The following is a 15,141-nucleotide window of genomic DNA, read 5'->3' on the forward strand; positions in this document are numbered from 1 at the left end:
AAACTGGACGGTGCTTACAGTAAGAAGCCCCGTCACAGCCAGGATGGAAGCCCCGTCACAATCTAGACGGAGCTTACAAAAGTGCGACACTACAAGGTATGGTGGGGGGGTCAGGGCGGTCAGCTCACGCTGCCGCCCTGCTGTGTGGGAAAAGCCTTTATTTTTACCGCCGCTTTGCCCGCCGCTTACAGAGGACCCCGCTGAACGAGAGAGCGGCCGCACGTCACTCACAGACGCCGGCCGCTCTCCCAGCCACTGTACCAGTACTCTGCCACTGTAACCGAGCGGCCGCACGTCACTCAGACGCCGGCCGCTCTCCCAGCACGGTAACCGAGCGGCCGCACGTCACTCAGACGCCGGCCGCTCTCCCAGCCACTGTACGCGAGCGCCGCCCAAGCAGCCACTCTGCGTACCCGGGTCTAAAGCTCCGAGCGGCCGTACGTCACTAAAGACGCCGGCCGCTCTTCCAGCGCTGCACCCGGCCACTGCTGTATGAGGCGCCGCCCGTTCCTAGGGCTCCCCGGCGCAATATAGCAGCGCTCCCCGGAGCTCCCTGCACTCGCTTCCGGCGCTGCACAGGGAGAAGCTACAAGCAGCGCGGCTGCGGGGGGGTGACGGTGAGTAAAGCCCATAGCAGCAGCAAAGGCTGCATGGGTTAAGACACTGCTCAGTTCTAAATAAGAGACTGCTCAGTTTTTAAACAAGTTATTGACCCATAGCAGCAGCAAAGGCTGCTTGGGAATAAGATATGTTGGATACAATTCACTGCAGGCAGTGTTGAGTAAAGCCCATAGCAGCAGAAGGCTGCATGGGGTAAGAGACTGCTTAGTGTTTAAACAGTTAATGAAAATAACTGGAAGGCTAACTAAAGCATAAGGCTGCATAATGTATTGTAAACTGCACGGATTTTACTGTATAATAGACCTGTAACTGTAGAATAGGCTATTAAGCCTATATTTAATGTATAATAGGCTATTAAGCCTATATATTAACGCTGCAGCAGGTAACCTGTCCTGTGATTTTCAGTGGAAGCATGGCATGACGGTCATTTTAATCATTGCTGTTCTTCCAGGTTATAATTCCAGAACATTCCGCCCATACACCTATACTCCACAAGGAGGCGCAGGGGTGTTAGTGGGAATTTTTTGGTTCAGTTTTCACATAAGTCAGCCATGTAATCTGTATTTCTAATTAATTCTAGAACATTCCTGCCCTACATCTCTCAGCCACCAGAGGCGCAGGGAAGTTAGTAGGAATTTGGTTCGGGTTTCATATGCCCATGTGAACTGCTTTTCACATAAAAGAAAATATTTTGATTTCTCTTCATATCGAATAAATCTTTCGTTTTTTGCTAAAGATTTCCGTAGAGAGAAACAAGCTTGAGTTTCATATGAATATGCTGTTCAGCAATAACATATATATATATGACACATAATAACTTCATTAAGTCGTGCAAGTGTCTGTCTATTGCCTATTATTTTATGGTGTCTGTCTACATAGCGAGTAAGGCTATAGTGCAGACTAAAAATAATTTTAAAAATCCTATGTTAACATTGGCAATTCAAATTAAAAGAGCGGTAACATCGGAGTCTCGGAATGACTCCGCCAGCCCTAACAAAAGACAGTCTTCCAAAGGGCCAATTTCCCTTTGGGTACCAGAGTGTTTATTTCACTCGATTCTATGTCAAATTATAACTACGAGTGAGAAGGGTACATTAGACCAGCACTCAGATAGTGCGGGGGGGTTGTTAACAACCATACATAATCGTTTCCAAAAGGACGCGATCCGCCATTGCTAGATGATTTTCTGTCAAACATTATAAAAACCCAGGATACATTTGGGTCACTAGAATCTATGTATCAAACAATGACGATCACTGGTAAAAGAAGCTGCAGAGTATATCTGTAAAGCTTCTGCTAACGCCGGTTATTTTCATTGTCGCTAGTTAAGCGCGACAAGGCCAGAGCTTGTTTGCTCATAAATTTGATATACTTGTAACGGTATTTTATCCCTTTATGATATTCAGCCATTACCGCATACAGTATATTTGTAACGGCGTTTTATCCCTTTATAAGGAACAGTCACGCCTTGTAACGACAGGACGTTACAGTCAGCAAGCCAGTGGTTTGATGACTTCGTTTACAATTGTGGAAGCGCGTCTTTACATGTTACATTTGCGAGGTTTCAGGACTTCAACTCATACAGGTCTCAGCTATTTACAGCTTAAAGGACAAAACTGCCTCTGTCGAACGGTTGGCAGGTTGTCATTTAGTCTTTGCTGGTTTATAAACCAGGCAGTAGTACGACAACAGAGTCAGAGTTACTTATTCCCCTCTGTTTGAGCAAAACCAAACAGCTCCGTTGCACTATCAATCAGCAAGTCATTTACTACAGTTAGAAAATGGATTTTCTGCGGTTAGTATTTGCTTATTGGAGCCACACATTTGCATAATTGCATTTGAATGCGTATTTACCCAGTCCGGTTTGTTCTTCACAGGTTCTAGCGGTTGCAAATCGCCACAACCATTAACCATTTCATGTCTACCGTTGCTTATCGCTTTGGGTATTTACCAAAGTGAGGTTGGGATGATAGCTCATCTCACATAAGAACTCTGTCTCAACAAAGTTCCTGGAACTTGCGCTACTAAGGTATACTGCGGTAGCAGATCAAGTTCGAAAACAATCACATCTAATTCCGTCTAAACGATGTCAATGCCTAGGTAAGATGATAAATACGGTAAATCAAAGACTTTTACCTACTACACCAGCAATAACAAATGTACGTCTAGTAATTAGTGCAAAACACGCACACTAGCGGTACATTGGTGTATTCACCTATTAAGAATAAAGATGTGTTTTCAATTTAGTTCGCCACCCTTCACTCGCGTTTCCCACAGAGGGAAAAGGGTGCATATACTCTGGACGACAGTCGCAGAGGGTCAGGATTTGTAGTTAAAATCAGCAACAAGGTTCTAAAACACGACAGATTGCTGTCGATAAAGGTCCTAGAACTCTGTGCATTTTACAATGCAATACATGATTCGCTTTCAGTCTGACCAGGTATATACTCTGGTTTCTCTTCAGAACGAATAAATCTTTCGCCTTTTACTAAAGATTTCTGTGGAGAGGAACAACCATGAGTTTCAGGTAAATGTTTGATGCCTGTCTCACGCTGGCCTTAAGCAGTCAAACAAGGCAACGGCAGTTGCATACACAACAACCAGTGAGAACCAAGAAGCCGCATGGTAATGCGGCATGTGACTCAAATCCTCAATGGCTTAGAACACCATTATGTGAAAATGTCAAGAGATCATTACGTGAGTGGACATCTGTTAGACAGAGGATCTCACCCGTCAGGATTTGGATCCTGAAAACTGGACATTAAATCCAGAGGTGTTTCATATGTGAGTCCACAGAAGGGGGTTACCCTCAAGTATACATGATGGCATCTCGCCACAATTACAAAAGCTCAGTATGTGTACAAAACAGATCACAAGGGCAGTGGCGGTGGAGTCTCTCACATTCATGTGGTCATTCAGCATCGTGTATCTGGCTCCACCAGTTTCCGCTGCTCTCTCCGTTGTCAAAACGGCTCATAAGACAGTTTGTCACAGTCATACTGGTGGTAGCTCATGGGTTTCGGAGAAGTTTGCTTCTCGAATTTTCAAGGAATACTTGCACACGATCTTGGCCCGCTCATAATACGTCCAACCTGTTACATCAGGGAACGTTAGTTTACCCATAGTTACCTATGTACCTATTATCTATGTACCGCAGCTGCGGTTGACGGGGTGAGGGTGCAGACCGCCCTCTTAAGAAATTGAGCATTACAGTATCGGTTATACTAACCATGTTACGAAATAGTAAGCCGTTTAAGGCAGCTCATTTTTACAAAATTTCGTGTGCTTACATAGGTTGTAAACCTCGGAAGTTTCCAACATCATCCTTCAAGTAACCCGTATTCTGTTAAACGGGGTGGGATGGAAAACGGCGTTGATCTGCACGAAGAGTGCAGGTATCTGTGTGGTAAACTTATTTTCAAAGACGTTTGCCTCTATTGGCGTCTGTACACATCTTTCTACAAGGTGTCATCAAAGTTCACACTCTATTTATCCCACCTACAGCGCCAGGCGACTTGAAGTTGGGTTCAGATTTCTTACAGTTTTCATATTTTGAACCCTTTCAACAAATGGGAATTAAGTTTCTCACTTTGGAAAACAATTTTCTTATAGCCTTGGCTTCGGCAAGGGTTTTGTTTTCATATTTGGGTGCCTTGTATTCCAAACCACCGTATTTGAGTTTTCTCATGACAAAGCAGATCTTCGGACGAATCACGCTTTCGTATTCTTCACATCAATATACCAATAGGGGTTCCTGTGTGGACAGCACATTCTAGAATTCTGAATGTGGTACACGCATTACGCGTTTATATATGTCCCGAACGTCAACAGTACGTGATATGAATACGTTGTTTGTTCTCTATGATACTGCCAACTGGGGTTAGCCAGTTTCTTAGCAGACATTATCCAGTTGGGTAATAATAATGACTACAAGTCAGGTTTACTTTAAGGCTAAGTTACAATCGCCTACGTCAGTAATAGCTCATCCCACAGGTTCTGTGGGAATGTCAGACCCAGTGGGTCGTGGAGTGTCTAAAACGCGGCTATATAGCCTTCATGTGCACCATGTTGGTGCACGTTTACACGTTATAAATGGTGGCGCCATCAGCATCTAGCTTTGGGCTGCCTACTGTTACAAGTATCAAACAGCTCTCCCGCCCACGAGGGAAGCTTTGGTACGTCCCAAGAGTACTCCAGTGACCCCTAGTGGATGATAAAGAAAATAGGATTTTGGTACTTACCAGGTAAATCCTTTTCTTTGAATCCATAGGGGGCACTGGACGCCCACCCAGAGCAGTTTTACCTGGGTTGTTTTAAGCTCAAGGGAGCTTAGGGTAACAAGTTTTACTTGATTGATATTAAGCTCAGAGGAGCTTATGGTAACACATTTTCACCGATTGGTTCAAATTATAAAGTTCTATCGGTTATGGTGTCAACTGTTTAGTTGACAGTAAGGTTATGGGTCAACATTGTGTTGTCCGTTATGTTATAGGTATTCTCCATTGTCAACCTCTCTCTATCGTTCCTGTTCGCTCAGTAAAAAACACTGAGAGAGTACACTGAGGTACTCGGGGATATGGAGGGGGGGGAGGGTCCTAAATTTAAATATTCAGTGCCCTTGTTCGGCTACGCCCGTCCATATCCCAAGAGTACTCCAGTGCCCCCTATGGATTCAAAGAAAAGGATTTACCTGGTAAGTACCAAAATCCTATTATTCCACACTGTTGTGGTACCGAAGCCGGACGGCTCGGTGAGACCGATTCTAAATCTAAAATCTTTGAACACTTACATACAGAGGTTCAAATTCAAGATTGAGTCACTCAGAGCAGTGATTGCGAACCTGGAAGAAGGGACATCAAGGATGCTTACCTTCATGTCAAAATTTACCCTTCTCACCAAGGGTACCTCAGGTTTATGGTACAGAACTGTCACTATCAGTTCAGACGCTGCCGTATGGATGGTCCACGGCACCCCGGGTCTTTACCAAGGTAATGGCCGAAATGATGATATTCCTTCGAAGGAAGTGAATTTTAGTTATCCCTTACTTGGACAATTCCTTGATAAGGGTAAGATCCAGGGAACAGTTGGAGGTCGGTGTAGCACTATCTCAGGTAGTGTTGCGGCAGCACGATTGGATTCTCAATATTCCAAAATCGCACCTGGTTCCGACGACGTGTCTTCTGTTCCTAGGGATGATCCTGGACACAGTCCAGAAAAAGGTGTTTCTCCCGGAGGAGAAAGCCAGGGAGTTATCCGAGCTAGTCAGGAACCTCCTAAAACCGAGCCAAGTCTCAGTGCATCAATGCACAAGGGTTCTGGGTAAAATGGTGGCTTCCTACGAAGCAATCCCATTCGACAGATTCCACGCACCAGTGGGACCTGCTGGACAAATGGTCCGGGTCGCATCTTCAGATGCATCAGCGGATAACCCTGTCACCAAGGACAAGGGTGTCCCTCCTGTGGTGGTTGCAGAGTGCTCATCTTCTAGAGGGCCGCAGATTAGGCGTTCAGGACTGGGTCCTGGTGACCACGGATGCCAGCCTGCGAGGCTGGGAAGCAGTCACACAGGGAAGGAATATCCAGGGCTTATGGTCAAGCCTGGAGACATCACTTCACATAAATATCCTGAAGCTAAGGGACATTTACAATGCTCTAAGCTTAGCAAGACCTCTGCTTCAAGGTCAGCCGGTGTTGATCCAGTCGGACAACATCACGGCAGTCACCCACGTAAACAGACAAGGTGGCACAAGAAGCAAGAGGGCAATGGCAGAAGCTGCAAGGATTCTTCGCTGGGCGGAAAATCATGTGATAGCACTGTCAGCAGTATTCATTCCGGGAGTGGACAACTGGGAAGCAGACTTCCTCAGCACGACCTCCACCCGGGAGAGTGGGGACTTCACCCAGAAGTCTTCCACATGATTAAAAACTCGACAGGTATTGCGCCAGGTCCAGGGACCCTCAGGAAATATGCTGTAGACGCTCTGGTAACACCGTGGGTGTACCAGTCAGGGTATGTGTTCCCTCCTCTGCCTCTCATACCCAAGGTACTGAGATTGATAAGATGGAGAGGAGTAAGCTCTATATTCGTGGTTCCGGATTGGCCAAGAAGAACTTGGTAACCGGAACTTCAAGAGATGCTCACGGAAGATCCGTGGCCTCTACCTCTAAGAAGGGACCTGCTCCAGCAAGGACCCTGTCTGTTCCAAGACTTACCGCGGCTGCGTTTGACGGCATGGCGGTTGAACGCCGGATCCTGAAGGAAAAAAGGCATTCCAGATGGTCATCCCTATCCTGATCAAAGCCAGGAAGGATGTAACAGCAAAAACATTATCACCGCAATTGGCGAAAATATGTTGCGTGGTGCGAGGCCAGTAAGGCCCGACGGAGGAAATTCAACTGGGTCGATTCCTACATTTCCTGCAAACAGGAGTGTCTATGGGCCTGAAATTGGGGTCCATTAAGGTTCAAATTTCGGCCCTGTCAATTTTCTTCCAAAAAAGAACTAGCTTCAGTCCCTGAAGTTCAGACGTTTGTAAAAGGGGTACTGCATATACAGCCTCCTTTTGTGCCTCCAGTGGCACTTTGGGATCTCAATGTAGTTTTGGGTTCCAAAAGTCACATTGGTTTGAACCACTTAAATCTGTGGAGTTAAAATATCTCACATGAAAAGTGGTCATGCTGTTGGCCCTGGCCTGGGCCAGGCGCGTGTCAGAATGGGCGGCTTTATCCTGAAAAAGCCCTTATCTGATTTTCCATTCGGACAGGGCGGAATTGAGGACTCGTCCTCGGTTTCTCCCCAAGGTGGTTTCAGCGTTTCACCTGAACCAACCTATTGGTGGTGCCTGCGGCTACTAGGGACTTGGAGGCCTCCAAGTTGCTAGACGTTGTCAGTGCCCTGAAAATATATGTTTCCAGGACGGCTGGAGTCAGGAAATCTGACTCGCTGTTTATCCTGTATGCACCCAACAAGCTGGGTGCTCCTGCTTCTAAGCAGACTATTGCTCGTTGGATTTGTAGTACAATTCAGCTTGCACATTCTGTGGCAGGCCTGCCACAGCCAAAAATCTGTAAATGCCCACTCCACAAGGAAGGTGGGCTCATCTTGGGCGGCTGCCCGAGGGGTCTCGGCTTTACAACTTTGCCGAGCAGCTACTTGGTCAGGAGCAAATACGTTTGTAAAATTCTACAAAATTGATATCCTGGCTGAGGAGGACCTGGAGTTCTCTCATTTGGTGCTGCAGAGTCATCCGCACTCTCCCGCCCGTTTGGGAGCTTTGGTATAATCCCCATGGTCCTTACGGAGTCCCCAGCATCCACTTAGGACGTTAGAGAAAATAAGAATTTACTTACCGATAATTCTATTTCTCATAGTCCGTAGTGGATGCTGGGCGCCCATCCCAAGTGCGGATTGTCTGCAATACTTGTACATAGTTATTGTTACAAAAATCGGGTTATTATTGTTGTGAGCCATCTTTCAGAGGCTCCTCTGTTATCATGCTGTTAACTGGGTTCAGATCACAGGTTATACGGTGTGATTGGTGTGGCTGGTATGAGTTTTACCCGGGATTAAAAATCCTTCCTTATTGTGTACGCTCGTCCGGGCACAGTATCCTAACTGAGGCTTGGAGGGGGGTCATAGGGGGAGGAGCCAGTGCACACCAGATAGTCCTAAAGCTTTCTTTAGATGTGCCCAGTCTCCTGCGGAGCCGCTATTCCCCATGGTCCTTACGGAGTCCCCAGCATCCACTACGGACTATGATAAATAGAATTATCGGTAAGTAAATTCTTATTATTACCAACATTTGGGTATTTGAGCCCGTCCTCACCATAGAAGTGCCTGACCCCCTCTAGTGCCTGACCTCCTCTAGTGCCTGACCTCCCTATCCTCTGTCCATAACCCACTCACCGATACCTTTGATATGCTGTCTGTCAGTGATCCGCCGCCGGTGTCCTCTGAGTGGTGTCTGGATTCCGTTGGTCACATGACCACAGGCGTACCGACAGCTGGGATGCTAAACGCATCCCATACATACTGCTACTGTTATTTGACATTGACATGTCTCACAAGGGAACAACTACTAAGTTCCTTTTCTGTAACAAGTGGCAGGTGGCGAGCTACTTTTTGATCCTGAATATGACAAATTTATTGCTTCGGCGACTGCTTTCGTACGGTCATCAGACATTGAACCTAAGGTTTCCCCTTTTTCGGTACTTTAGCTCCAAAGCTAGGCCCCATTTCTCTTTACGTCCTAGAGGATACTGGGGATCCATTTAGTACTATGGGGTATAGACGGGTCCACTAGGAGCCATGGGCACTTTAAGAATTTGATAGTGTGGGCTGGCTCCTCCCTCTATGCCCCTCCTACCATACTTAGTTTAGAAAATGTGCCCGGAGGAGCCGGTCACGCTTATGAAAGCTCCTGAAGAGTTTTCTGCATTTATTTTTCTGTCTGTTATTTTCAGGCAAGACTGGATGGCACCAGCCTGTCTGCTTCGTGGGACTTAAGGGAGGAAACGGACCAACCTCTTGAAGGGTTAATGGTCCCGTTCCCCGCCCCGCTGATAGGACACTGAGCTCCTGAGGGAACTATTTGCAAGCCCCACCATGCCGAGCGTACATTCCCGCAGCATGCCGCCACCCCTAACAGAACCAGAAGAGTGGGGAGTACTAATCCGGCATTATGGCAGCATGAGGGTACGGAGACGCACAGCTTCTAACCGGCGCGGATTGCGTCTCCAGACTCTGTACACAACCGCGTCTCAGTACACAGTACCCACACTGGCAAACACAGCCTTAAAACGGTTCTATCTCCATTTTAAGCACAAATTACCTCAGCCAGTACAAAAAAAGCGGGAATACCACGCGCCATTAAAGGGGGGGAGCTTCACTATGAGAGGATCCAGCAGTTCACTAGCGCCATTTTCTCTCTGCAGTGGACACAGACGCTGACTGACAGGGACGCGCAGATACTCCAGTGTGACTACAGATTACCTCAGCAGTAGCAGGGGGTCATAGTGATGGGGGGAGCGATTATTAGGGTACTAAGTTCCTAATCTGTGTACGTAGTCTGCGACCCGGCTAAGCTCGGCATTAGCGATAACGGCGCGGTGTGCTGGCTCCAAATACCTCTGTCTCTCCCTGGAAGGGCACTTTGTGGGTTAATTGTGTTTTTAACCTTTCCTGTGTGTATGTGCTGTCACATTTATAATATGTCCGGCAAAGAGTGTTTCATGTACGGCAGAGTGTTCCTCTTCCCCAGGGAGCTCAGTACTATGTACTCAGAGTAGTGCACCTTCTCAGGCTAGCGGGGCTGAACCATTGTTGCTGGATTCACTCAAAGGAAAGATTTCTAATATCTCTAATAATTTGCCCGGCTATGAGAAAGAGACGCAATACTTAAGACAGTCTGTGGATGAGATTATGAACAGAGACTCAGTCCCCAAACAAGCGTCTCGGTCCCTTGCCATTTTGTACACAAAAACGAACTCTGGCCCATATCCTGCAGTCTGACTCTGACGCTGAGGGGTCAGACATGGGGGAAGGGGGAGGTGGATTCAGAAGGGGGGGACGCTGCTCTGTCACAGGGAATACAGGCTCTTATAGAAGCTATCAGGTATTTGATTGAAATTCCTTATGGGTGACAGAGGAGTGTGATGAATATTATCTTAATGTAAAAAAGAAGTCCTCAGTCACACTACCTGTGTCAAAGGAATTGAATACCCTGTTTGAAGAACCGTGGCTTAATCCTGATAAGAAATTTCAAATCCCTAAAAGGTTACTCTCATCTCTTCCTTTTCCTCCTGAGGATAGGAAACAATGGGAAAGTCCACTGATAGTGGATGCATCCGTATCCAGGTTGTCACATAAGATTGTGTTACCCGTCCCTGGTGCAGCCTCCCTGAAAGACACAATCATAAGATTGAGACTACACTCAAATCCTTGTACACAGCTGCTGGGGTGGCTCAGAGACCCACTATAGCATGTGCGTGGATTACTAAAGCCATTGCTAAATGGTCTGTAACCTTATTGAAGGGTTGGATTCATTATCTAGGGGGAGATTGTGTTGATCCTGCAATATATACAGAATTCTGTGAACTTTATGGTGGAAGCCATAAAAGTAGGTTTGCTTAATGCACGCACTACTGCTATGGCAGTATCAGCACGCAGGGCTTATGGTTACGCCAGTGGACTGCTGACGCGGACTCCAGGAAAGGCGTAGAAGTCCTACCCTTCACAGGAGAGGCCTTATTTGTAGATGAACTAGACAAATGGATCTCCACAGCTACTGTGGGTAAGTCCAGGTATCTTCCTTCTGCAGCTCCCCCAGCCAGGAAGGCCTACTCAGGACCTAATCTACAGTACTTTCGGACTGCCAAGTTTAAGAGCATTAAACAGAGGTTCTACAGCCACCAGAGGCGCTAGAGGTAAACGACACAAACCAGCAACTGCCGGTTCACAGGAACAGAGCTCAAGTACTGCCTCCTCAAAGCCTTCAGCATGACGGTGGACCGCGGTGCCTGGAAGACTAGCAGGTGGGAGCCCGACTATAAAACATTTGTCACATCTGGACAGCATCACACCAGGATCCCCGGGTCATCTATCTTATTTCTCTGACGTCCTAGTGGATGCTGGGAACTCCGTAAGGACTATGGGGAATTAGACGGGCTCCGCAGGAGACTGGGCACTCTAAAAGAAAGATTAGGTACTATCTGGTGTGCACTGGCTCCTCCCTCTATGCCCCTCCTCCAGACCTCAGTTAGAATCTGTGCCCGGCCAGAGCTGGGTGCTCCTAGTGGGCTCTCCTGAGCTTGCTAGAAAAGAAAGTATTTGTTAGGTTTTTTATTTTCAGTGAGATCTGCTGGCAACAGACTCACTGCTACGTGGGACTGAGGGGAGAGAAGCAAACCTACCTGCTTGCAGCTAGCTTGTGCTTCTTAGGCTACTGGACACCATTAGCTCCAGAGGGTTCGAACACAGGACCTGACCTCGATCGTCCGTTCCCGGAGCAGCGCCGCCGTCCCCCTTGCAGAGCCAGAAGACAGAAGAAGAACGATGAAATCGGCAGCAGAAGACTCCTGTCTTCATTAAGGTAGCGCACAGCACTGCAGCTGTGCGCCATTGCTCCCACTGCACACCACACACTCCGGTCACTGTTGGGTGCAGGGCGCTGGGGGGGGGGGGGGGGCGCCCTGGGCAGCAAATATATTACCTTTTGCCAAAAAATACACATAATACAGTCAGTTAACTGTATATGTGTAAAAAAAAAACCCATTAAGTACAGAAAACGCGGGACAGAAGCCTGCCGCTGGGGGGGCGGGGCCTTCTTCCTCAGCACACCAGCGCCATTTTCCCTTCACAGCTCCGCTGGAAGCACGCTCCCCAGGCTCTCCCCTGCAGTATCCAGGTACAAGACGGGTTAAAAAGAGAGGGGGGGCACATAAATTTAGGCGCAAATCGATAGACAAGCAGCTATTGGGAAAATCACTTATTAGCACTGTACATCCCTGTGTTATATAGCGCTGTGGTGTGTGCTGGCATACTCTCTCTCTGTCTCCCCAAAGGACTTTGTGGGGTCCTGTCCTCAGTCTGAGCATTCCCTGTGTGTGTGCGGTGTGTCGGTACGGCTGTGTCGACATGTTTGATGAGGAGGGTTACGTGGAGGCGGAGCAGGGGCAGATAAATATGGTGTCGCCCCCGACGGGGCCGACAACTGATTGGATGGATATGTGGAAGGTCTTAACCGACAGTGTCAACTCCTTACATAAAAGGTTCGATGACGCAGCAGCCTTGGGACAGCCGGGGTCTCAGCCCGCGCTTGCCCAGGCGACTCAGAAGCCGTCAGGGGCTCATAAACGCCCGCTAGCTCTGATGGTAGACACAGATGTCGACACGGAGTCTGACTCCAGTGTAGATGAGGATGAGACAAATGTACAGTCTACAAAAGCCATCCGATGCATGATTACTGCAATGAAAGATGTATTGCACATTTCTGACATTAACCCGGTTACCACCAAGAGGGATATTATGTTTGGGGAGAAAAAGCAGCCAGTGACTTTTCCCCCATCTGATGAATTAAATGATTTGTGTGAAGAAGCGTGGAGTTCCCCTGATAAGAAACTAGTGATTTCTAAGAGGTTACTGATGGCGTACCCTTTCCCGCCAACGGATAGGTTACATTGGGAAACATCCCCTAGGGTGGACAAGGAGCTAACACGCTTATCAAAAAGGGTGGCACTACCGTCTCAGGATACGGCCGCCCTAAAGGATCCTGCGGATAGAAAGCAGGAAGCTATCCTGAAGTCTGTGTATACACACTCTGGTACTCTACTGAGACCTGCTATTGCTACAGCCTGGATGTGTAGTGCTGCAGCAGCATGGACTGATACCCTGTCAGACAACATTGATTCCCTCGACAGGGATACTGTTTTGCTAACCATTGAACATATAAAAGACGTCGTCTTGTATTTGCGGGATGCACAGAGGGACATTTGCCTGCTGGCATCTAGAATTAATGCAATGTCCATTTCTGCCAGGAGAGTATTATGGACTCGGCAGTGGACAGGTGATGCTGATTCTAAAAAACACATGGAGGTTTTGCCTTATAAGGGTGAGGAATTGTTTGGGGATGGTCTCTCGGACCTCGTATCCACAGCAACTGCTGGGAAGTCGACTTTTTTACCTCAGGTTCCCTCACAGCCTAAGAAAGCACTGTATTATCAAATGCAGTCCTTTCGGCCTCAGAAAGGCAAGCGGGTCAGAGGAGCATCCTTTCTGGCCAGAGGCAAGGGTAGAGGAAAGAAGCTGCACCAGGCAGCCAGTTCCCAGGAGCAAAAATCCTCCCCTGCTTCCGCTAAGTCCACCGCATGACGTTGGGGCTCCACAGGCGGAGCCAGGTGCGGTGGGGGCGCGTCTCCAAAACTTCAGCAACCAGTGGGTTCGCTCACAAGTGGATCTCTGGGCTGTACAAATTGTATCTCAGGGATACAAGCTGGAGTTCGAGGCGACTCCCCCTCGCCGTTACCTCAAATCAGCCTTGCCAGCTGCTCCCAGGGAAAGGGAGGTAGTACTGGCGGCAATTCACAAGCTGTACCTCCAGCAGGTGATAATCAAGGTCCCCCTACTTCAACAGGGCAGGGGTTACTATTCCACAATGTTTGTGGTACCGAAACCGGACGGTTCGGTGAGACCCATCCTGAATTTAAAATCCTTGAACACTTTTATATAAAGAAGTTCAAGTTCAAAATGGAATCGCTCAGGGCGGTTATTGCAAGCCTGGAAGAGGGGGATTTTATGGTGTCGCTGGACATCAAGGATGCTTACTTGCATGTCCCCATTTACCCACCTCACTAGGAATACCTCAGGTTTGTGGTACAAGACTGTCATTACCAATTCCAGACGTTGCCGTTTGGTCTCTCCACGGCACCGAGAATATTTACCAAGGTAATGGCCGAAATGATGATACTCCTTCGGAAGAAGGGAGTTATAATTATCCCGTACTTGGACGATCTCCTCATAAAGGCGAGATCCAGAGAGCAGTTGTTGGTCAGCGTAGCACTCTCTCAGGAAGTGTTGCAACAGCACGGCTGGATTCTGAATATCCCAAAGTCGCAGCCGATTCCTGCGACGCGTTTGCTTTTCCTGGGCATGATTCTGGACACAGAACAGCAGAAGGTGTTTCTCCCGGTGGAGAAAGCCCAGAAATTGTCATCTCTGGTCAGGGACCTCCTGAAACCAAAACAGGTGTCGGTGCATCACTGCACGCGAGTCCTGGGAAAGATGGTGGCTTCTTACAAAGCAATTCCCTTTGGCAGGTTCCATGCAAGGATCTTTCAGTGGGATCTGTTGGACAAATGGTCCGGATCGCATCTTCAGATGCATTGGTTGATCACCCTGTCCCCAAGGGCCAGGGTGTCTCTGCTGTGGTGGCTGCAGAGTGCTCATCTTCTCGAGGGCCGCAGGTTCGGCATACAGGACTGGGTCCTGGTGACCACGGATGCAAGCCTCCGAGGATCGGGGGCAGTCACTCAGGGAAGAAACTTCCAAGGCCAGTGGTCAAGTCTGGAGACTTCACTACACATAAATATACTGGAACTAAGGGCTATTTACAACGCCCTGAGGCAAGCAGAGCCCCTGCTTCAAAACAAACCTGTACTGATTCAGTCAGACAACATTGCGGCGGTCGCCCATGTAAACCGCCAGGGCGGCACAAGAAGCAGGATGGCAATGGCAGAAGCCACAAGGATTCTTCGATGGGCGGAGAATTACGTGCTAGCACTGTCAGCAGTGTTCATTCCGGGAGTGGACAACTGGGAAGCAGACTTCCTCAGCAGACACGACCTCCACCTGGGAGAGTGGGGACTTCATCAAGAAGTCTTCACACAGATTGTAAATCGCTGGGAACTGCCACATATGGACATGATGGCGTCCCGCCTCAACAAAAAGCTAAAAAGATATTGCGCCAGGTCAAGGGACCCTCAGGCGATAGCTGTGGACGCACTAGTGACACCGTGGGTGTACCA

General features: G+C 48.1%; 1 protein-coding gene, 1 non-coding gene and 1 pseudogene across 3 annotated transcripts in view; all 3 read left to right on the forward strand.

Annotated features, from left to right (window-relative positions):
* The window catches only part of CDK12 (cyclin dependent kinase 12), a 341,865-nt gene that overhangs the window by 223,963 nt on the left and 102,761 nt on the right, over positions 1-15,141 (forward strand). The gene's annotated exons all lie outside the window — the stretch shown is intronic.
* Positions 1,308-1,415, forward strand: LOC134899936 (U5 spliceosomal RNA; annotated as a pseudogene).
* Positions 3,066-3,180, forward strand: LOC134899868 (U5 spliceosomal RNA). Its single transcript, XR_010173417.1, has one exon. It is a non-coding gene; the product is annotated as a U5 spliceosomal RNA (small nuclear RNA).

Source organism: Pseudophryne corroboree, chromosome 3 (genome assembly GCF_028390025.1).
Source record: "Pseudophryne corroboree isolate aPseCor3 chromosome 3, aPseCor3.hap2, whole genome shotgun sequence".
Classification (NCBI taxonomy): domain Eukaryota; kingdom Metazoa; phylum Chordata; class Amphibia; order Anura; family Myobatrachidae; genus Pseudophryne; species Pseudophryne corroboree.